We start from the raw sequence: 23,885 nt of genomic DNA, 5'->3' as shown, positions 1-23,885 counted from the left end.
ACACATGAAAAGATGCTCCACATCACTTATCATCAGGGAAACGCAAATTAAAACCACAATGAGATATCATCTCACACCAGTAAGGATGGCCAGCATCAAAAAGAATAAGAACAACAAATGCTGGTGAAGATGCGGAGAAAGGGGAACCCTCCTACACTGCTGGTGGGAATGTAAGTTAGTTCAGCCATTGTGGAAAGCAATATGGAGGTTCCTCAAAAAACTAAAACTAAAAATACCATTTGACCTGGGAATCCTACTCCTTGGAATTTACTCAAAGAATACAACTTCTCAAATTCAAAAAGACATATGCACCCCTATGTTTATCGCAGCACTTTTTACAATAGCCGAGATATGGAAGCAACCTAAGTGTCCATCAGTAGATGAATGGATAAAGAAGATGTGGTGCATATACACAATGGAATATTATTCAACCATAAGAAGAAAACAAATCCTACCATTTGCAACAACATGGATGGGTCTAGAGGGTATTATTCTCAGTGAAATAAGCCAAGCAGAGAAAGACAAGTACCAAATGATTGCACTCGTATGTGAGTATAACTATGAAGCAAAACTAAAGAAAATAGCAGCAGATTCAGAGACTTCAAGAATGAACTAGTGGTTAACAAAGGGGAGGGGTGTGGGAGGGCAGGTGGGGATGGAGGGAGAGGGGGATTGAGGGGTATTATATTTAGTACACATGGTGTGGGGGATCACGGGGAGAGCAGTGTAGCACAGAGAAGGCACATAGTGGATCTGTGGCATCTTGCTGCACTGATGGACAGTGACTGCACTGGGGTATGGGTGAGGAAATGTAGCAACCACATTGTTTTTTCATGTGAAACCTTCATTAGAGTGTATATCAATCATACCTTAATAAAAAAAAAAGTTAGACCAGTCATGGTTGTGGATGATGAAAAAGTGGGAGAGTCTTTGGGGTCAAAGAATTATTGGAACCAAGAGGTAATAAGTTGGAACAATAGAGATTGGTGGTCAGAGAGGAATGCATGAAATTGAGATTTGGGGGGTAGAGCAGTTATTTCTTTTCTTTTTTAGAATGAATTTTATTCTCTGACAAATCAAAATCAGAACATTACTTCATCAACTTCTATGTAGTTGAACAAAGAACATTTAGCAATCCTTTGTTTAGCAATCTTTTGTATAAATATAAAAATCTCCAATACATGAAAATGTTTTCCAAATCATATTTCTATTTCTTCACAACTTTAGAGGTAATTATAATTTTCAAACTTGGAATATTTCATGTGATTTGAGGTATTGGCACACAAAGACTAAAATTAAAAAAACATTTAATAATATTAAATAGATATAATTTGCAAAAATTATCTGACATTTGTTATGTGGTCTTACAGAGAGTGCATAGGGCATTTCTGCAGCAATCAAAAAGGTAAAATCTTTTAAAATTCAGATGTCAAGTTTCCTCCAATAATTATTCTAATCCCTGGAAATACTTTCAAGTTTTGATTTCTAGATGCAATAGGTGTTTTGTTACATATACACATATTTTGTCTTTATACTTTTATATTTTCAGACCATTTCAACAATATGACCAGATTTAGCACGATGATATCTTCTTAGAATCTGTAGAAGTCCTCTGTGCAAGATTAATGTTGAGATTTCTAGCATACCATTGTGAAAAACCAGCTAAAGATAGTATATGGCTATGCTTTAGTGGAATTGCCTGTGAGTTTGTGATCATAACCATATAGGAAAGTAGCTGTTACCACAAGGATGTCTCCAAGGAAAAAGACACTGGTTGGCACAAAATCTTGTAGCCAAAAGTAGGGTATCAGTGTCAATAATATTATGGATAGATGTCACAAATCCTTTAAAAATAGTATCTGAATACTCAATAACAGCAGCTATTACAAGGCCTCCAAGTGCCTGAAGAACGACAACTATCCAGGTCAGATAGTTATATCCCTGAAAAAATCCATTCTTTGACACCAATTTTCCATCATAACTGTATACACCCATTAATCCAAATATACTCCCAAAGAAACCAGGATGAATGTTTCTTATCCATACTGACTGGTTTCTTTTAAGAAAACCCCTGCAAAACTGCTTGAAAAACATACTGTGAGAACTGCCATGAGGCCTACCATAAGTTCCTTAGACTCAAGCTTCTGAGAATCTGAGCGTCACTGTACTGGAGTAGTTATTTCTAACAAAAATTAACTGGACACGATCGTGGTACCAGGTAGAGTGAAGAACAGGTTGCTGGAGGGCAGAAAGTCAAGGAATGGAGAGACCAGAGTTTTCTAGAGGTGGAATATACAAGATATTTTACTGTTAATTTGTCATAAATTCCAAAGGGCAAACTGGAAGGGCTTGGAAGTTTGAAAAAGAGAGACAGATGAGTTAGGGGATGTTCAGAACCATATGGTAATAAGAATCTAGGTGACAAGCAATGATTTTGAAGGCTTGGATTTCTTCGGGAGACTGATGCAAACAGGATTGTGAGATCCTCATAGTTTCTTAGGGGAGGTGAATAATCTTTTCTTTTTCTAACTTCTTTCTTGAGACCAGTCTCAGGCACTTCTGCTTTATAATGTTAGCATCCCTTTGCCATTGTTCAGATTGTTCTTTCCATTCTCTGCATCCAGTGAATCCCCAGCTCAATCTTACCTTGCTCTGATCATCTCAGAACAAGGATCATATCAATTCTCAAGTACTCATCACATTCACATTTAATAGTAACATACACTTTTCTGTCCCTTATATTTCTGTTACATTTCCTTTGACGTCTGTATGTATCTTTCATCTCTTAATATGGCTTATGAAATTTTGATGAATATTAGTTTTTGGAACATTAACTGTATGTGTAAACTGGGGGAACTTTAAAGGAAATTCTAATTAAAAATTTTATAGTACATTTCTCAAATGTCAACAATGTAAGGATCCCTTTTAAAGAAAATAATTCTTAGGAGCCTCTGGGAATAGTTTCCCACTTTGAAAAAACTCTGACTTAAGAAATGAAAGTCTTTTATTATAGGAAAGTCTGCTGGTTTTTAATTATCCCTTCTTCCCAGAATGAATTAACCCCACCAAGTAAAGAGGGTAAAATATTGCTTTTTAACATTATCACCAAAACAAAAATACAAAATTAAAACACATTTTTATTGAGCTTATTACTGAATTCTAAAGTATATGTTTACACTCAGTTTAGAAACTTTACTTCTCCCTAGATTATATTTAAAAGAACAGTGGGTGACCTAAGGAAATTTCATAACAAATACATGGAAATACTCATTTTCAAAATGTGTTACGAAATACATTTTATAAGGCTAAACTTACAACAAAACCTTGCATAGAGTAAGTGCTCAATAAAGGGTAAGAATAACAACAATAACAGAGGGTCAATAACAATTGCATTGCTAATTTTAAAATTTGGGTGTTTTTAGAAGTAGTTTCACCATTTCTTTTATAAATGACGGCAAAGCGATCTGTAACATTCACAGACATTGATTATGTCCTGTGGGCATCCATCATCTTTTTGGCTTCTCTGAGTGGCTATGGTGGTGATGGCCAGGGCGTCTTCCTCGAGAAACCCTGTTCCTGAGGCAGGGAGAGCAGAGATTCTGCTGCATCCCATACAGAGCTTGGGGGTTTTGCTGTTACTTTGAAATGGTGTGAGGTTTCCTGCTTTGTCCGAAGCCCCACTGAGCGGGAATTGAAGGTGCATTGTGAAACCTCCCCTGGAGGCTCCTGCACAGGGACAGGAAATGATAAGTTTGCAGGAACTCAGGGTCACTGTAAGGGAATTGGCTTTGGGTTTTTATGTCTAGGCTCTCTGAGGAGTCCCCCAGGCCTGAGCCAGGTGTCTGCTTTGGGTTCTGCTCTGCATGCAGGTTCACCTGATAGTATTTTTTCCTCATTAATTTGATATTTGCCAGCTGCAAAAACAAAATTCTAACCTTGGATATAGACATAGAAAATGAAGCTTTAGGTTATGGTGATACATAAAACACCTACAGGTATGTATTGGAATCTTTATGGGTAAATTTTAGAAATGAAGTAGTAAATCTGTAATAATAGATCAACTGAGCAGAAAATAGGAGCACATAAATGCTGTAGTTTGTAGACCAGTATCCTGTCACAACAATTTTGGAACATTTGGTTCATGTTCTGTCACACATTCTTAAGAATAGTTATGCAATTGCTTCCCAGATGTTGTCTGTTTCAGACAAACTTTAAAGTTAGTGTCCCTTTGTGGATAAAGTGAAAGTTCCGATGGCTAGCATTCTTACCTGGTTGTCTGGCTCACTACACACATGTTATTGACTCTATATAAAGAGCTCCGCCCAGTGCTCTGGGCGGCACAGTGGCACGGCTGCAGAAGAGCAGAGGAGAGCCTGGAGTGGTGGCAGCGCCTAGGACAGAAGCCCAGAGGACGGCTGTGCCGGTAGAGAGGCCCAGAGGCAGAGACCAGCCTGCTGCACACAGACTCGCTCTGAGTGGACGGGATTTTAGTGATTGGCCTGCCAGGTGGAAATAAAGTTGGGTGTAACCCTTTCATCCCAAGAATGTTCTACTGTCATTTCTTTGGTCACACTGAGTCCATAGCGAACTTGTCCAGGGCTGAAACCCATTGGCAAGACACCCTTCTTCTCTTCTGGGCAAAAGTAATCTGTTTTTATGTCCTGGTGGTGGGGTAATATTTCTCCTAAACAAACTTTTGTTTTTATCTTTAGAAACTTTTAAAGAATTAGGCTTAAAAGAAGAAAAAACAGGACTTTATGAGTGGAAGGGGAGGTCACCTTCACCAGCAGCACAAGTGGAAGTTCAGAAAAGACTCTAGCCTGAGGACCTGGCTTTGCCACCTGCTGGTTGTGTGACTCTGGGCAAGTTATTTAACCTCTCTGTGCATCTTTAAAATTTCTATCTGTAAAACGATAATAGAGCTGTTAAAAGGATTTCATGAGTTAGAATTTGTAAAGCGCAAAACATGGGGTAAGTACTATATGAGGACTTGTTAAAAAAACAAATGTTTTTCTAATGATATAAGCCTTGCAGAAATTTGAGGTGTTTGCTTCTATCCAGAACATAAACAGATTATTAAGAATCTGTTCAGTTGTCTGCTGATCAACGGAATCTGGAGACATGCCGCTAAATATGAGTCATCACAAAGGAGTGGTTCCACACCAACGGAGGGGTGGTTCCTTGTGAGAATACACAGCCTCAGTAAATCACTGAGATTCTTCTGTCAAACGTTTTTATGCAAGTTTAGGTTAAGTGCACCTCTTTATTTCACTCCTCTGCTTAAAATTCTTTTTGAGAAAATTTGGAACAAATGACCAAGACACTACCTTGGACCAAAAGGAGCTTGTATCTTACAGTAACAAATACTATAACTTGAATTCAGTCCTAATTCGTAAGAAACCGGTGAAAGGAGAGGTTCATTCCCCAGTCCCAATCAGTTAATATTATCATTAATAAAAGGAATCATTATCATTTTTCTAGAGCTTAGCTGGGGAATCAAATTTATGTTTATTTTAAACCTTTGCTCGATGCTTCAGGTGTCTGGATTTTTGCAAATGGTATATTATTATTAGTATAAAGATTTAGAGAAAATACCTCTGTAAACATTGTTAGTTTGAAAATAGTGATATGATTTCCTGTGTTTTTCTAAATCATTCTTTGAAACTAATTTAATAGCCCTCATTTTAAAGATGTTTTGCAAAAAAGAAAAAAAAATCCCAACCAACTAACACCCCCTCAAACTGTTCTTTCAGGTAGTATGTTCTGGTAGCTGAAGACTTAGGCTCAAAATTAGATGGATGTGGGTTTGAATCCTGTCCCTACCACTTCTTAGCTATACTATCTTGCAAGTTAAGGCCTCAGTACATACAGAGGTTTGTACATGGGCCTCAGTTTGTACATAGCTTTATCGGGCTGTGAGAAGTCAATATGTTCATATGTATAGAATGTTAGGACTCTGCCTGGCAGAGAGTAATTGTTCAATAGATGTCGATGGTTAACATATTGAGAATCTGCCTTCATTCTGACCAGTCTCTTCATCGCTCTTTAAAAGACAAGACACTCCTAACTCATCTAGGACTTGGTTTTTCTCTTGTCTTCTACCATATTTTATTCAGAAATCAGAAAGCCTTAACATGATTGATACATTTAAATGTAGGATTAAATATTCATAGCAGTTCAAGTGTTCATGTTGCACTTGAAACTAAAACTTGACAATTTGAGGCAGGAATACTATACACTATATAATTTGAGTCTATGAGAAATGTATGGCCTTTAGAGAGACTATATCAAAGCTAACTTCACCGTAGACTGTTCTTGCAGGGTATTATGCCTCTGTGTTTCTCCAAGGCCTTGCTCGGGCCTTTCATTCAATATTTATTGAGTAGATGCTCCGTAAATACTGGCAGGGGATGAATAGTTCATTGAGGAAATTTTTGCAGTAATCCAGGTCATCAAAGATGTTTTGACCTTTGTTAAAGTATCTCTGGTTGGGTGGATTCTTTGTGTACAAGGTATATAAGAAAAAATATGAGAAATACTTCCTCTTCTCTCAAAGTAGAGAAATCCAGTAACTTTCCAAATAATAATATTTGGATCCCTTAAGTTGAAAATCCATATATAACTTCAGACTTCAGCTCCCCCAAAATTAATGACAAAAATGTTGATTTTTATGGTAGTGATAAAATAGACCAATATCTACACATATTTTGTGTAAAATATTAAGGAACCATTTTTCTTAAATTTTTTGATATTTCTCTGCTGCACCGTTCATCTTGGAGTTTTTTCAAATTGTTGCCAATCTCCAAAAGATTTTTTCAATATATTTATTGGAAAAAATCCACATATAAGTGGACCCACTAAGTTCCTATCTGTGTTGTTCAAGGGTCAATTGTAATAATATCTGAGACCTGTCCATTCAATTCTCCAGCATATTAAAGGCCTAGGACCGTAGCACTTTAGAACTAGAAGAGGTCTGCTAGGCCAAGTTCTTCATTTTACAGAGGAGAAAACAGAGAATTGGAGACTTGAAGCCGTTTGTCCAAGGTCCCAGAGCTGGTCTAAGAGGAGAGGCAAGGCTGAAGTCTGGTCTTGGAAACCTCTCAGGCGACGGTGGTTTCATCAGCCTATTGGTAAAGGTGTCCTGTCATTTAAACAACTTTTAATAGAGAAACGGGGTGTAAACAGGAGTCACAAAGAGGGGTTCTGATCACTGCATTCGTCAACTCCTGCAGAGTACAGTTTACCGGCATATTTCAGCAGGAAGCTGCACGACCGCGACACCATCTCTTATATTGACCCAACCTTAGGGTAACGCCAGTAATGCTGACCTAAAGCCTGTATTTGCATTACTTTAGTTAGAGAGCAGGGGTAACGGCTGGGTATGCACTCTCAGCTGTTGTCAAGACCCCCGGGGTGTCTACCATCCGCGCATCTTGAGATACATGCAGGCTTGGAGGTGGGAAAAACAAACAGGGACAGAATGAATGTTGCTTGGGGGCGTTTTGCCAGGGAGTGAGCAAGAGGGTAAGTTTTATACCAAGACGGAGGGGAACCCAGTAAAAACCCGATGCCTCCAGAGAGCCTGGACACTTTGAAGGACCGAATCTGAAGGAGCGACTCCTTGCAGTACGCGCCTGTGGCCCCCGCTCTGCCCTGAGGACTGGGACTCCCACCCGCCGTCCCAGGCCGGGCGCGCAGCACCCGCCCGGCCGTTCCCGGGGCTCGTTCTCTCTCTCTTCTCCGCCCGAGGGGAAACGCAGGCTCGCGCAGCATTCGGGACTCATCCATCAGCCCGGGAGGAAAAGGGGGAGGAGAGAGGAGGCGGGCGGCCGGAGGAGGAGTTTCTGGGCAGCCCGCAGCGCTCGGCGGGGACCGCGGAGGAGGAGCGCCCCTCCCCCCGCGCGCTGATTGCTGTGGCGTCCTGCCCGTCCCCGCCCGCGTGTGTGCGAGGGAGAGCGAGGCGCTGGGTCGGCCCGATGGGGGTACTCGAGGGGTGTGGGGACGCCGAGCGGCGCTTTCCTCTTCCCAGTGAGTGAGGAGGGAAGTCGACGGCTCTCGTGCGCGGCCGCTTTCCCGGCGCCCTGCAGGAGGTGAAAGTCCCCGGCGGGTCCGGATGGCGTAGTTGCGCCGCGGCGCAGCAGCTGCCGGAGCGCTGGGCGGGGAAACTTTCCTCTGCTTTCCTCCGACTTGCGGCGGCGGATCTCCGCCTGACACACCGCCTCCGAGGTACGTGCTCCCCGGGCCCACCGCACTCCAGCCCGCGCGGGGACTCCCGGCCGCGGCTCTGCAGGCTGCGCGGTGCCTGTCACGGCCGGGGTCGTCCCGGCTGCCCGGATCCCCGGGCTCGGGAGGCGGCGTTGGACCGGCCGTGTTGACGTCCCCAGGGGCCGGGACCCATGGCCGGCGGCGCGTGGGGAGCAGCCGCGCGGGTGGGCAGCGCCCAGGGCGATGCGCAGCCTGGGGAAGACGTCTTCGCCGCTGGCCCCACGCCTCCTCCGCGCGATTGCTTCGGACCCCCCGCGGGGCGCCCCGGGCGCGTGACAGCACCGGGGGAGAGGTTCGTGGTGGGGTTGCCCTCCGCGGCCGTTGCCGCGGCGGTCCCGGGACTCGCGCGGACGCGAGCGACGCTCCCCAGTGCGGGCGCCTTCGGGGAGCACGGCAGCCGCGGCCCCGCAGAGAGCGCGCCCCCCGCTAACTTGTCAGCCAGCGCACTCGGTTTATTTTGAAGGCTTCTCTTAGCATGTTCATTTGGTGAGAACAAACTTGGAAGACTTGGGCTGCTGCTAGAAGAATCTGCGTGCAGTCTTGTTCTTATTAGGACATTTGCCCCACTTTCCAGAAACACGTAGTGTAGGGAGTCGGCAGTCAAGCGTGAATTACCTTGGCAGGGCAGAACTTAATGGGTTTAGTGACTGCAAGAAGAGCTGAGAAAAGAAAGTCGCCCCATTTCCTTAGCAGTGAAATGGGAGTAATTAATAGTAATGGTCTCTCAAGGTCGCTGTGAGGATTGAATGATTTAGTATTTTTAAAGTACTACAACTGTGCCTGGTGCCCAGCAAGCGCTGTGCGGGCGTTAGCGCTGCGTGTCCGGAGCCCAGAGGTGATGGAAGAAACGGAAAGAGAGTAAGGGATGGTAGGAGTGACAGACGGAGATGGGGAACCGGGTGTCCTCTGAACTCCATCTCTCTTCGAAGGAGAGAGCAAGTGGGCTGCTTGGGTGGCGAGAAGTCTCTATAGGTAGCAAAGCACATGTCAAGACATTTTAATTTTCCTGAAATGGTACTTCAGGCTGCGAACAGTTACTACAGTGTGAAATCAATGATTTCTCCCCGGTAATAACAATAACAATAACAATAACAATAACAATAATAATAATAATAATAATATACCACCTAATGTTTACTGAGCCCAAACGGTGTGCCAGACACTCTGCTTAATGTCTTAGGGACGCATAATCTTCAAACCAACTCTCTAGTAAAAACACTATTAATTAGCCCCATTTTACAGGTAAGACTGTAGTGGTTAGTTACTTTTCTGAGCTCATACGTAACTTTCTGTTGGTTCTGACTCTGGGCGCTCTGCAGAGAGCAGCGAGTGCAGGCAGATTTGCGTGCAGCGAGTCTTCGCGCCTTCACACATCTTTCCTCTTCCCATGTGACTTGGGACACAGTTCTTGAAACACAAATTAAGGTGTCTGCAATTGACTTAGGTGATATACTTAAAAGGGGTGCCAAATTACAGCTCCTCGGAAACCGGGCCCAAGTAATTGTAAATACAACTATGATTTATTTAATATGAGTCTTTATTATTTATTTCTTTTATTAATTCTCCAGGCACTGTTGGTCAGTGTTACTTGGCTTCCTTAGGAAACAGCTTGGGGTTGGCACAGGAGGCAGGGAAATAATTCTTAGCCCCTTAAGGACTATTAAAATGAAATTGATTTCATGCCATTGTGTCAGTTAAAGGATGTTGTTCTATTTCTTGGTATTCTCTGCTTTTGGCTTTAATTCTGCATTGTTTAGTGTTTCAAGGTTTCACCATATTTTCAGCCCTTCAGTTTGTCTTTGTCATTTGTCAACTTTAATTTTTCCTGTTTTGATGGAATCTGACCATTACATGGCAGTTTTGCTTAACAACTGTTGATCCAGTTCATGTTTTTAAATATGAAAATCACCAACTTACTTTTGAATCCTAGCACTTGAAAGGCAGCCTCTGGGGAATTCATTGTTATTTTTAATATTAGCCAATAGGGGGAGCATAGCACACCTTTGATGTCTATTAGGTACCTAAACCAGTTTTTAGGGTATTATATATTTCAGAAGTGGAAAATGTTACCGCTTTATCTAGCAAAATAACCAGGTTGCTTTCTGAGTTTACAATGGAGAACGGGGTTTAGTTTCAACTGATTACAATAAGAATGACCTTGAGGACAGGGCCTACCTGTATGTTGGATATATGTCAAGAACTCTCTAATGGCTGAACAGATATTAGATAAACACACATGTAGTTTTTCTCTGTTTGTTTTCCTTAAGATGTGTATGTAAAATAATTTTGTGTACCTTGAATAATATTTCAGGTTGTCCAGGAGAACTGGGTATCCAGAGAGATCCATTGTGAACCTTTTTTGTAATGATCCTCATTTTTCTTGTAGAAAACTGGAAACAGTGAATTTGTTCTCATTTCATCTTATATAGTGATGCACTCACAATCCTGTCATTACTATTTTTCATTAACATCTTCTGAGTGCTAAACAATAAGGGATTGTTATCCTGAGTAACAGCATTTCTATTGGGCATTTTACAGAGGCTTATATTTTAGTATAGTAATAGTTCAGAAGTGTCATGTTTGTTGAGTGGAAGTGTGATGTCTTACAGACACTCACACCTGTAAATATAATGGAAGCAATATTAAAGAATGAACATGCTTGGAAAAAACAGTCAAACTGACTTTTAAAAAAGATTTTCAATCTTAGTCTGCAATTTTGTGGGCCAGTTTCGTTTCTTGTGTATCAGGTGGTAGTATTGACTTGACTTTATTTTGTTTACCAAGTTAGGGTCAAGTGAACCCTATGTTAAAATAACTTTCAATTTAGTCCTTTCTTTCTAAATCTCAGCATTGCACGTAACACTTAAGAGTAGTAGCATTTTATTTAGGGCTTAATTCAGTCTTCCAAGCTCTCATCTAGTTTACTCATTCTGCAAACATTTATCAACCCCTGCTTCCCTAATAGATCTCTTAACAGATCTCTTTCAATCCTGAGAGCAGGGGGCCAAGATGCCTTAAGGCTTCCTAGGGCTTTGTCATGGAATGCTTTATAGATTGGCAAAATTGGTTTGCGTAAAGTGCAAAAGTTTTGTGTTTTGTCCCATTCTTTTTAGGATTCAAAGGAACTAATCCTTCCTTTTACTTGCAAACTTGGTTTTGTCTTGCAAAGGTCAGGTGACTCTTGCTTTTCTGAAGGCAGAATCTGGGCCTAAGTGCCCAGGGGATTCAAATGTCCTTTGAGTACTAAGGTGATGACTGCTGCCTTATTTAGTACCTAAGTGATCACCAATTTCTTGGGATCATAAATCTGTGGAAAGTTCTGACTTTATATTTCAAGCTTAACAGACAGAACAGTCAATTTAGAGATTGGTTGGTAAGTATTAACATTGCTGCAGTATTTTTCCTGGATGAATTTGCTGTGATCATTTTGAACTACCCCTATTCTTGATAATCCATTTTGAAGATGTATTTTTTTTCTGATTTCACTGCTGTTGGACAAAAACTAATTCTAATTGTCAGGTTCATTAGTTAATGGGGACAGTCTTTATTATTATTTTTAAATCTTAACAGTTATTTAAAAAATTACTTTATTGCTGTTTCAGTCTGCCACTGGAGCATTTTCCTTTTACATTTTGAAACTTAAAAAAATGCTATGTACTTTTTGAAATTCTCATAACTCAAGTAAGAAAAATGTTCTTAGGGGTCTTTAACTTAAAAGTAATCTTGCATGGCTTCTAGGAACATGGACTGTTTGGAATATAAAGGAGTGAATCTAGGTTATATGCAAAACTACCATTTTGCAAAAAACAGCGCTTAATAATTTCAGTGAGGGCATTTGTGGCTTTGGAAGAAAATCACTGCTCCAAGATCCATGGCAGTAATTTCTCTGGTTCCACATCTTTGGAGTAACTCTTGGAGTAATGCCATTGTCTCTCTGTAGCATTTCATAAAACACAGGCTATTGCTAATTTGTTGGGTTTCTAGTCAAGCTGAAATAAATCAGCACAGCTTGGAAAGGCCTTACAGAAAGGATCTGGGTCCATTTCCTGGGCTCTATCCATTTCTAGACTTCTTGTTTTCTACCTTTTGAGATAGCACATTTGTTTGCTAACTGACATGGAGCTTAATTTTCTCGGCCTGCAAAGTCCTTGCGCAAGACTTAGCAGAGATTACTGAGCATTCTTCCTTCTTTCAGAGGGTAATGGTTTTTATCACTCAGCCAAGATGTGTGCAATATTGAGTGTTTGAAGCAACATTTATAAAAATTCTGCGTGAGGCCACTTTAATTTGGACCTTATTCTACATTTTTTATTTTTCAGTTTTCCAGGCCAGACATCAAGACTTAATAGGCTGACAACTACTGGTATTCTTACAAGTGATGGAGACCATATTTAAAATCAAGATTATTCCTGAAGGTCTGGAAACTGGGGCCCCAGAATCATGCGCTCAGGCCATCCTGTTATCTGCTGCTTGAGATAATCATAGGAAATAAAAAGATGAACATTTGGTGGTCATGCCTGTGCCAAAAGCTTCTTCAAGTCTGGGAAGTGGACTCTGAGTGAGAAGAGAGCCTGGCAAAATCCATTTTGGGGATTTAATGTCAAATTGTTGCCACAATATTAACTTAGAATTAAGTCTGAAATGTTAGCTCTGTCTTTACTTTGAGAAAAAGGATAGTAACACAGAAGCACATATTCCCTCTGCCTCTTGGACACTGGATTCTGGGGAAATGGGGTCAGAGTTGGGTGCTTTTTGCAGCAGGAAGAAGTTCCTGCTTCTCTGTCCTTCCAACCACGCACCTCATTTCCCTGGTACATGCTGCAGGTCAGGGTTTTGTATGAAATTGCAGATGGACCATTTGTATAAACACATTTAAGTTGATTAGTCCTTGAAAAATGATATTTAGAAAACAGTCTTTACAGATTCTAGTCCTTGAACTTTCCTGTTGATCACATTGCCCTGGGAGAAGGTCTGCAGTTTTGCAGGCATGATAACTAACCACGACTGATGGGTAGGAATGCCAAGTTCCCCAGGTGGACAGTCAGCAGAGCTTTGGATTTCTTTTTTATTCTTATTTTACTGTTTTATTAATGGAAACTTGGTGAATAGTTAATTCACTTTGGCATGTGAAAAGATTTCCTTTTGGTTGTATAAGTCTGTTAGACTTATTAGTGATTTATGTGTTGTGACAGTATGAAATTGGTCATTGGATGCAAAAATACACTGGTGGCTATTTGCAAGTTTCATTTCATAATGAATTGTATGATGATTGCTGGAACAGAATGTGATTTTTCTTTTCATACTTGGGAGGTTATTTGAGGTGAAATACTTAGATTCTAATCTCAAAGCCCGCTGTTCACATACTGTAAGCACTTTTGTGTGATACTCCCTGTGTTGTTATGAGTTTTCTCTGTTCTTTTCTTTCAAACAAAACATACTCAAACACAAATACTCTTTTGAGTGTCCATAAAGGATAAATGTCTTATTTCGCTGTATTAGACTTTGCAATTGGCTGGCAAATTAAATTCTACACTGAGGGAAAGCACCATTGACTCATTACATACATTTTGCATCATTGCAGTGTAAAGTCTTCCCTATGTGTGTGGGAGAAGTTTCTGATCTTCTAAATGGGCATGTTTACTATTGCTGGTCCATCTCTTTTTGTCAAAGCCTTTCTGAGCAGACATTCTCCTTAGTTTTCTTATTTTTATATCTTTAATAGAGATTGTTACTTGTCATGTATTCATATTGTACCATCTCAGTCAAGGAAAAATACTTAGGCTAACAACCCATTTTGTGAAGAAACACCTGTCATTCTATTTTGAATCCATCATACTCATCCATTACAACTGCTGCACAGCCCTTGGATGCATCACGGTTTTGACTCAAGAACCAGGGGAAGGATGACCTACTTGATGTATTTCACTTTTTTTTGTATTTATGCCTTTTTCTGTTTGTAACATCTTTATTTCATAATTAGAGTGGCTGCTTTCTAAGATATTCAAGGTTTTAATTTCATTCAGTGTGTGGGCTAATAAGGAAGTTTCCTGTAGAACCAGTTCTACTGAATTCTTAAAAATGGTTCCAGAAAGTATCCCACATAGATACCTTGCTGTCAAGGCCTTTTGGCCATGTTCAAATGGGAAAAAACTGAACACAAAGCCAATTTCCATTTAGCTAAACCCAGTAGGGAGGCTAGGAGAGGATAGTGAGTGTTAGGAGAAAATTCACTTATGCATAATAGTAAGGGATTTAAGTGTTTTCTTTGGAATTAATATATATTTCAAGTAGGTATATAGGCAAGAGATTTGCAAAAGAAATTTTGCTAAGGTTGGGGTTCTGCAGCTGGCACCTCTTAGAAAACTGAAGATACTGTTCTGTGAAGCCAGGAAAACGCAGTCTGTTTCCAATTATATATCACACAAATAGAGAAATTAAGCCAAGAAAAATGATCATTTGAGGGCTGGGTTGCTTTTTTGTCGAGGGTAAAGAAGAAAGTACCATAGTCACACATTTTTAAATAATCTGTTAGTTTTCCTATTGGCTTTCAAATTTTTCTCAAGTGTTGTATATTGGAAATTTAAAATAATTTTGGGATTAAAGACCTCCTCCTTCAGCTCTCTTTTTGTTTCTCAAGAGCAAATAGAAGAGCGGTCACGCAGTGTCTGCTGACATTGAGGTCTTTGGTCCCAGTGTTCTGGGATCCCACTGCCATATCTGGTAAGGCCTTTTCCTATTAGAATGGTGCCAGGTTATGGGCTCCCAGTGTCATAGCAGGCACTTGGAGCTGCAGTTTCTTGTTTTACTTTTTACCATGCTTTGAATGGAAATGTGATTCTTGCTGCTTACCATTATCACTAGGGACTTAGTCTAGGATGCTAGTGTGAGAAGAAGCTGAAGTGAGAAGCCTAACCGGAAATTGAGTGATGTACGTGTGGGTAAATATATTGTCCTCAGCACTTGTCAGAGGCAACTAGCCTTTCTGAATGCCTGCTACTAGTTTCAGGATTGGTGGTCCCATGAGACCAAGGTGTTAACTAAGAAATCTCCTTTCCACCACCAGAGGAAGATCACACCCAGCAGATCTGAGTTCCTGTTTCTCACACCTTACACCTCCACGGTGTTGAATAAAACTTTCCTGATGGTACAGAATCGTTGATAACCATGTCGTCTGTCAGGGCTAGTGCTGTTTAGCCATCAGCGCTTTTCTTCTCACCTCCTATTATTAATGCCTTGGCCTGTGGCAGGCGGGCTCCCCAACTTACCACACTGTCACAGGGCTCTAGAAAAGGTGCCAAGTGCAAAATTCTGTGCTTGTTTTCAGTAAGCATCTCCACTGTCTTCCCTCATGCATTTGCTGCTTTATTCTCTTTTCCTCACATTTTATTATCCTGGTTTTCCCCTTACCTTCCTGATCTTTCTCCGTTTTTCCTTGTCAATGCTGGATCCCCACGTGTTGGCATTCTCCAAGGTTCCATTTTCACTTTCCCTTCTCTTCTCAGTCTACATTTAGTTGCTTACATTTCCATGCCCAGTGGCCATGTCTATGCCAGTAACTCTGAGTTTTACATTTCTCATGTCCAGCAGCTACTTGGTGGTTCTGTAGGCCTTCCTATTAAAACTAAGTCCCAAACCGAACATACTGTTTCTCTGTGGTCCCCAGTCCAACTCCTCTGTTTCCCATGTTGGTAAATGGCGCTTGTTACCACACTAGGAGCCTCAGACACACTTCCTTCTGCTTACTTCCCCGAGCTGAATCACATCAGCTCTGCCATGGCTTACCCTTAGCAGATCTCAAGTGGCATTTTCTTCTCCAATTCCAAATCCACATCTCACCTGTACTATTGCAAGTGTCTTCCAGTTGGTTTTCCTGGCTTCAGCATCTCTATCTCCAATTATTCATCCACTGTGTTTGGGACCTTCTAAAACACAGATTGGTGTTTTTCATTTCTTGTATATTTAAAGTCTCAGCTGTTCCATTTTCCTTGGCATGGGATGTCCAGTTATTAACAATGTAGCTTCAGCCTACTTTTTTAGCTGTGTCTTATGCCGTGTGCTCTCTGGCCCCTCTCCTTTTGTACGTGGCCCTTCGTTAGCATCCCCTCTGGTGGTCTCCTGTCACTCTTTCAGGCTGTCTCCACTGTCAGCTTCTCTGGTGAAGCCTCAGGTGGGTGGTAACTTCTTCCCTTGATTTCTCTTACAGTACTTGTCCTACTGATGATAACTGTTCTTCTGCCAGACAGTGGATTTCTCTAGAGGAGGAATGAGTTTTAGCATCTATGTATCCTGGATGTGTGGCATGAGCTTGGCATATCGTATATATTGTCTGTTAAAACTTTGGGGAAAGATCAAGCTTAGAGTTGGTATAAATGATAGAAAAGACAAAGGAAATCAATTCAGAATCAGAGCTTGGGGTCTTGGGAGTAAAACTCTCTCTCTAAGTGACTCTAAAGATGAGAACAGCTAGGTCTGGAGAGATTAGGTGGCCTGCCCAAGATCACATGGCAGGGGTAAAGTGCTTCCTTCTTTGTCCCTCTGCAGAAATCTCCACTCAATATCCAGAATGGCCCTGATAAAACCTAAGTCAGATTCTGTCATTCCTTGGCTTAAAACACTCTCATATTCCTGTCTTTCTCAGAGTAAACGCCAAACGCTTACAATCATGGGTAAGGCACTACACAGCAAGCTCATAACTCTCTTGCCTGTTAACTCAGACCTCACTCCTCCACTTTCTGGCTCACTCACTTTGCTCCACTTGCCTGGCCTACTTGCCGCTCCTGGAACATGCCAGACATGCTGCCTCAGTGCCTTTGCATGTTCTGTTTCCTTTGCTTGGGATGTTTTTCTCCCAAATATCTATGGAGTTCACTTCTGTAAGTCCTTACTCAAAGAAACAAAACAAATCAAAGACCCCAAATACTTCCTTTCCCTCTTCTCTGCTTTGTTTTCTTAGCATTTACTTCTGTCTGATACACAGTTAAGTATCTTCTTTAGAGTCTGTCTCTCCTGACTATAACATAAGCTCCATGAGGGCAGGGATTTTTATATGTTTTGTTCTCTGTTGAATCCCCATACCTAGAACCGTGCTGACACTCAATAAATATTTGTTAGATGAATAAATGAGTGAGATAAAACAAGATTTTGTAGATTTCTTACAGCTTCATGTCAGTGTACACTTATGGCATTAAAAAGGGAAAATCATCAGGTCTGTCTGGAAGGAGAATCTAACTTTTAAGAAGCTTCACTCAAGATCTGTCAGGCTAGAATGATGACCTCTTTCTGATTGTCTGACTTGAAGCAGCACCCATGGGCTCTCCTCAGCCTTACAAGTGGTTTGGGAAGTCTCCCATTTTACTTCCAGCTGGCTTGGGCTTGCTTTGGTTTCTCTCCACCTGTGATTTGCCCTTTAATCCATTGAGCTACAAAGATGAACAGTAAACATAGCATTAAAGAGAAGAGCTGGGGGAGAGGGTATGGAGCAGAGGAGCAGAATGTCCCTGTGGCCCTGACATCTCCCCTAGGGCTCTGGGCCCGTCATCAAGGCAGCTCACCATATGGTCCAGAGTTGCTTCAGGGCTTGTGCTCTAAGGAATAGTCTGGAGGCCGCGAGGGTCAGATGACTCTGGAGTTTTGCTTTGGTGTTCTAATTTCTTTGAAAAGAAATGTTAAGTTTAGGCCAAAAGTCCATTGGAGAAAGGGTTTTAAAAATTAAATTACCATCTTAACTTTGAAGAGACGTTTTAAGTCTTCTCGAGACAGAGGATTGCAACTGAAATTACCACCTACTTCTGTCAGGGGTGCTAGTGAGGAGTCAAGGCTGCTGGCATCCTGGCCTGTGAAACTAATCCTAGGGTCAGTAAATTGCAGTTCTGAAGTGTCTGATTCTTGGGGTAGAGGTTATGTTGAAAATGAAGAACATAATTTATATGCATGTTACAATGATGTTATAGTGATTTGCCTCCCACTATCTCTGGGATAACATCAGTATAGTTCCTACAGTATAGTTCTTCCGCATTGGGCAGGAAGCCCAGCCAAGAAAGTCAAAGGCTTAGGAGGAAATTAATGGACATATACAAAGCCAGCAGCATAATTTAATTCTGGGATTCAAAACTATCAGATTGAAAATAAATTGTTTTGAATGGAGCTAAATTATCAATGACCTAGTTAAAAATGACCACCCTAAGAATGCAGGAGCCCAGTTTGAAAAAGCCATATGCACCCTTATGTTTATTGCAGCACTATTTACAATAGCCAAGAAATGGAAGCAACCTAAGTGTCCATCAGTAGATGAATGGATAAAGAAGATGTGGTACATATACACAATGAAATATTATTCAGCCATAAGAAGAAAACAAATCCTACCATTTGCAGTAACATGGATGGAGCTAGAGGGTATTATGCTCAGTGAAATAACCCAGGCGGAGAAAGACAAGTATCAAATGATTTCACTCATCCGTGGAGTATAAGAACAAAGAAAAAAAAAACTGAAGGAACAAAACAGCAGCAGACTCACAGAACCCAAGAATGGACTAAAGTTACCAAAGGGAAAAGGACTGGGGAGGATGTGTGGGATGGGAGGGATAAGGGGGAAAATGGGGCATTACGATTAGCAATCACAATGCAGTGGGGGGGGACATGGGAAAGGCAGTATACACAGAGAAGACAAGTAATGATTCTATAGCATCTTACTACACTGATGGACAGTGACTGTAATGGGGTGTGTTGGGGGGACTTGATAATAAGGGGAGTCTAGTAACCATAATGTTGTTCAAGTAATTGTACATTAACGATACCAAAAAAAAAAAGAAAAAAATTTGTTGAGCATTTTTGTTTGAAAAAGTTTTTAGATTAAAAAAAAATCATGGCTACCATTTCCTGAACCCTAAGAACATAGTAGGTATCAAGTGCTCTACATGTTATTAATTCACTTAATCCTCATAACAACTCATTAAGGAAATAGAATCATTATTTCTACTTTACAGGTGAGGCTTGGGGTTGTTTAATAAGTTGCCCATGGTTACTCTAGGAAAAGGCAGGGCAGGGTTTTGAACCCAGGTAGGCTGGGGGAAGGGTATCCCCACAGCCATTATACTGTGTGGTGTCTGCTTCTAGAACAGACGCACCGCTCATGCTCTCGCTGCAGGAACTTTGCACTTGGCTGTCCCCATTGTCAGGGGTGGCTTTTCCTTCAGATGCTGTCTCAGCTCTGCCTCGCAGCCTGTGCTCACGTGTCACATTGGAGAGGCCTCTAAAAAGGGTTCTTCTGGTCACCAGTTGCACTGTATGTGTGGGGTGTCTTCTCGCCACACCACCAAGCAATTCAAATTAATTCTGACACTACTGTCTGTTTGGAGATACCTCAGATTCCATTGGTTAGGGGTTCAGCCCCACAAGAGGGCCTCTTTACTTCAGACTCCAATCAGAAGCCCAGGTGTTTACTCCTGGCTCCTGACCAGTTGGCTACAGATTGGAGGTTCCCACAATCCCCTCCTTCGGTTCAATTAATTTGTTAGAGGGGCTCATTTAACTTAGAGAAATATTTTACTCACTAGATTACTGGTTTATTATAAAAGGATTTAGGTCAGGAATAGCCAGATGGAAGAGATGCATAGGGCAAGGCCTGGGGAAAAGGGTGGGGCTCCCACGCCCTCTGCTAGCACCTGCACATGTTCCCCGACCCAGAAGCTCTCTGAACCCGTCCTTTTGGCTTCATGACGTAGGCATAATTGATTAAGTCACTGGCCATTGGCAACTGGTTCAACTTCCAGCCCCTCTCTGAAAAGGGGCTGAAAGTTGCAAACCTCTAATCACATGGTTCTTTTGGCAGCCAGCCCCCCATCCTTAGGTGGGGCCCAAAATTCACCTCATTGTCATAACAAAAGATGTTTTTTATTCCTCTCATCAATTAGGATATTCCAAGGGTTTTAGGAGCTTTATGCCAGAAATTTGGGACAAAGACTGAATATATTTTTCTTATAAATCACACTGTCACACTTTCTCCGACCACTCTATCTAAAATCATAATGCCTATCTTCTCATCACTCCTCTCCTTAACTTTTATTTTCCTTCTGTAGGACTTACCACCATTTGACACATTATGTATTTGTTGTCTGTTTTCCCCATTAGAAGGTAAACTCTAGAAAGGCAGTGTCATATTTAGTTCACTGTTGTGTCCCAGGAACAGTGCCTGGCACATGGTATGTGCTAATAAATACTTGTTGGATATGAATGAATGAGGTAAAATAAAATTGCTGATTGAGCCTTGCCTTCCTGGTTTTCAAAAAGAAATAACTTAGCTGTTTTGTCAGCCCTAATCAGACTGCCTGCTTCCAGAAGGTGACTGTGCAGGGCCTGGCAGGCATCCCTATTGGGGGAGCTCTGGTTTGCAGTGAGGTGAGCATGGGCCCTGGAGCCAGGCAGACCTAGGCTCACATCTTGGTGCCAGGACTTGCTAGCTGGTGACCTGGGGATTGTTTCGCATCTTGAGGCCTCCTTTTTTTTCACTGTCAATTGGAGTAAAGAACGTCTATCTCCTTAGGTTGCTGAGAGGATGAAATGAGAAAATGAAAAACATAGGAGGTCAGTAGATAGTACATGAGATGCTTTATGGGGTCAGAAGAAGAAAGCCATGTGTTAGCTTCTAATAGGAAGGGGAACATGGTATAAACAAACACATGAACAACCACAGAATAATGACAGAGCAGCATGTAGACAAGTCTTCACTGTGTGACTAACTGGCTGTGAAATGGTGGCCAGTCCCTGAGCCTTTTTAATTCTTCGTTTGCTCATCTATAAAATTAAAGGGTTGTAGTAGATGTTACCCATTTCTAACATTCTGAGGTGGCTCTGAGTAGTAGATAACATGGAACAAATTATACATAAAATGTTAGGAGGCAGAGTTTTCACAGTGGGATGGCAGTAATCAGAAGTGGCTTTTGGAAAGAGGTGAAGGGAATGAGTAGAGTTCATGGAGTTTGAGAATATAGGATAAAAATTGTAGTTTTGATAAGATGGGCATATTTGACAGATTCATGTTCTGTGTGTGCTTACAATATTTGGAAGATAATTCATTCAAATGTTTTTTGTGTATATGTTACACGTTAAGAATTGTCAATGTAATGGTGGTATTTTATTTATGCTTAATGTTGTCAAGTTGAATGTTTTTCTAGATGATACTTTCCTGTGTTAGGTCATTCTTGCCAGCCATTGCATGATCATGCATTTCAGATTTCTACCAGTATGTTCAAAGTCTTATTTTATAGGAAGGACTCAAGATTAGTTTTTAGTTCATATAATGAGAATTATAAGTAAGGTATAGAATAAAAGCTTTTCTTGTTTAATATCTTTATGTTAAAGATGAAGAAAGTAAAGCCCAAAAATGAAATGACATGTCTGAGTTTGTAAAACATGTTAATATCACAGCTCTTGCCTCTCCTGTTCCCTTGAGGCTGCTTGACGTAGAGGCTCTTCCTATACACTACCCTTATCTGTTGGTTTATCATTTATTACTGAGAAATGTTCTGATAATTCACCATCCTTTCATACTACATTAAATTGTAGTATATGCAATAGTATTTTTTTAAGTATCATTGATAAAATTTTATATTGGATTCAAATATATAACACAGTGGTCAAACATTTACCCATATTATTAAATCCTCACCTCCCACTAGTGCAGTTACAATTTGTCGACATAGAAAGATGTTACAGAATCATTGGCTATATTCTCCATGCTGTACTACTATCCCCTTGGCCAATTTACATTGTGATTGAGAGTTTTTGTGCCCCTTTATCTGCCTCCCCCTCACCACCCACCCACGCCAACCCCTCCCCCATGGTAACCACCAGTCATTTCTCAGTGTCTATGAGTTGACTGCTATTTTGTTCCTTCTGTTTTGTTCTGTATTTATATTCCATAAATAAGAGAAATCATATGGTACTTATCTTTCTCCACTTGGCTTATATCACTAAGCATAATACCCTCTAGATCCATCCATGTTGCTGCAAATGGCAGGATTTCTTTTTTTATGGCTGAATAATATTTCATTGTATATATGTACCACATCTTCCTTATCCATTCTTCTATTGATGGACAGTTAAGTTGCTTCCATATCTTGGCTATTGTAAATAATGTGGCAATAAACATAGGGGTGCATGCATCTCTTTGAATTGGGGTTTTCTTCAGGTAAATTCCTAAAAGCAGAATTACTGCATTGAATGGTATTTCTATTTTTAGTTTTTTGAGGAACTTCCATACTGTTTTCAACAGCAGTTGTAACAATTTATGTTCCCACCAACAGTGTAGGAAGGTTCTCTTTTCTCTACATCCTTGCCAACACTTGTTATTTCTTGTCTTTTAGATAGTAGCCATTCTAACTGGTGTCAGGCGATATCTCATTGGTTTTTATTTGCATTTCCCTGATGACTAGTGACGTGGAACAACTTTTTTGTGTGCCTGTTGGCCATCTGTATTTCTTCTTTGGAGAAACATCTGTTCAGGTCCTTACCCATTGTTTATTTGGGTCATTTATTTTTTGGTGTTGAGGTATATGAGTTCATTATATATTAACCCCTTATGGGATAAATCATTTACAAATATATTCTCCCATATTGTAGGTTGTCTTTTTGTTCTGCTGATGGTATCCTTTGGTGTACAGAAGCTTTTCAGTTTGGTGTAGTACCCACTTGTTCATTTTTTATTTTTTTTCTCTTGCCTGAGGAGATATGTTCAGATTCATTCTCTTCATGTAGCTGCCTATTTTTCCCAACAGAGTTAATGAAAAGGCTGTCTTCTCCCCATTGTATATTCATGGCTCCTTTATTGTATATTAATTGTCCATATGTGCATGTGTTTATATCTGTACTCTGTTCTGTCGCATTGATCTATGGGTCTGTTGTTGTACCAGTACCATAGATTTGTAGTATAGTTTGAAGTCAGGGAGTATAATACTGCCAGCTTTGTTCTTCTTTCTCAAGATTGCTTTGGCTATTTGGGGTCTTTTGTGGTTCGATATGAATTTTAGAACTATTTTTTCTTGTTTATTTAAGAATGCTGTTGGTGTTTTGATAAGGATTGCATTGAATCTATAAATCCCTTTGGGCAGGATGGCCATTTTGGCAATATTAATTCTTTCTATTCATTAACATGGGATAGATTTCCATTTATTGGTGTCTTCCTTAATTTCTTTCATGAGTGTCTTATCGTTTTCATAGTAAAGGTCTTTCACCTTCTTGGTTACATTTATTCCTAGGTATTTTATTCTTTTTTATGTAATTGTGAATGATGTTGTTTTCCTGATTTCTCTTTCTGCTAGTTGTTAGCATATTTCTGTGTATTAATTTTGGATCCTGCAACTTTACTGAATCCAGTTATTAGTGCTAAGAGTTTTTTGGTGGAGTCTTTAGTGTTCTGTATGTATAATATCATGTTATCATAGTATTCTCATATAAAAATTCTTTATATTTCTGTGGTATCTATTGTGACTATTTCTTCTTCATTTCTGATTTTCTGTACTCTGTCTTTCTTGATAAGTTTGACTACAGGTTTGTCTATTTTGTTTATCTTCTCAAAGAACCAGCTCTTGGTTTCATTGATTTTTTTTTCTATTGTTCTATTCTTC

The 23,885-nt window shown here is 40.6% G+C and overlaps 1 protein-coding gene and 1 pseudogene across 4 annotated transcripts in view; one reads left to right on the top strand and one right to left on the bottom strand.

The window, feature by feature from the left end:
* Positions 1 to 1,679: 1,679 nt before the first annotated feature.
* Positions 1,680 to 7,788, bottom strand: LOC140848594 (UDP-N-acetylglucosamine transporter pseudogene; annotated as a pseudogene).
* Positions 7,789 to 7,901: 113 nt separating this feature from the next.
* TGFBR3 (transforming growth factor beta receptor 3) overlaps positions 7,902 to 23,885 on the top strand; it is a 184,828-nt gene continuing 168,844 nt past the window's right edge. The window contains exons 1-2 of one of the 4 annotated variants that reach the window (XM_073234266.1): positions 7,902 to 8,226; positions 12,585 to 12,680. The gene's annotated coding sequence lies outside the window, so the exon portion shown is untranslated. The remainder of the gene's footprint in view (positions 8,227 to 12,584; positions 12,681 to 23,885) is intronic. The other 3 variants (XM_073234267.1, XM_073234265.1, XM_036997991.2) reach the window with 3 other exon arrangements.

The sequence above is a fragment of the Manis javanica genome, chromosome 4, assembly GCF_040802235.1.
Source record: "Manis javanica isolate MJ-LG chromosome 4, MJ_LKY, whole genome shotgun sequence".
NCBI lineage: Eukaryota > Metazoa > Chordata > Mammalia > Pholidota > Manidae > Manis > Manis javanica.
This window is presented reverse-complemented; position numbering and strand designations above follow the sequence as displayed.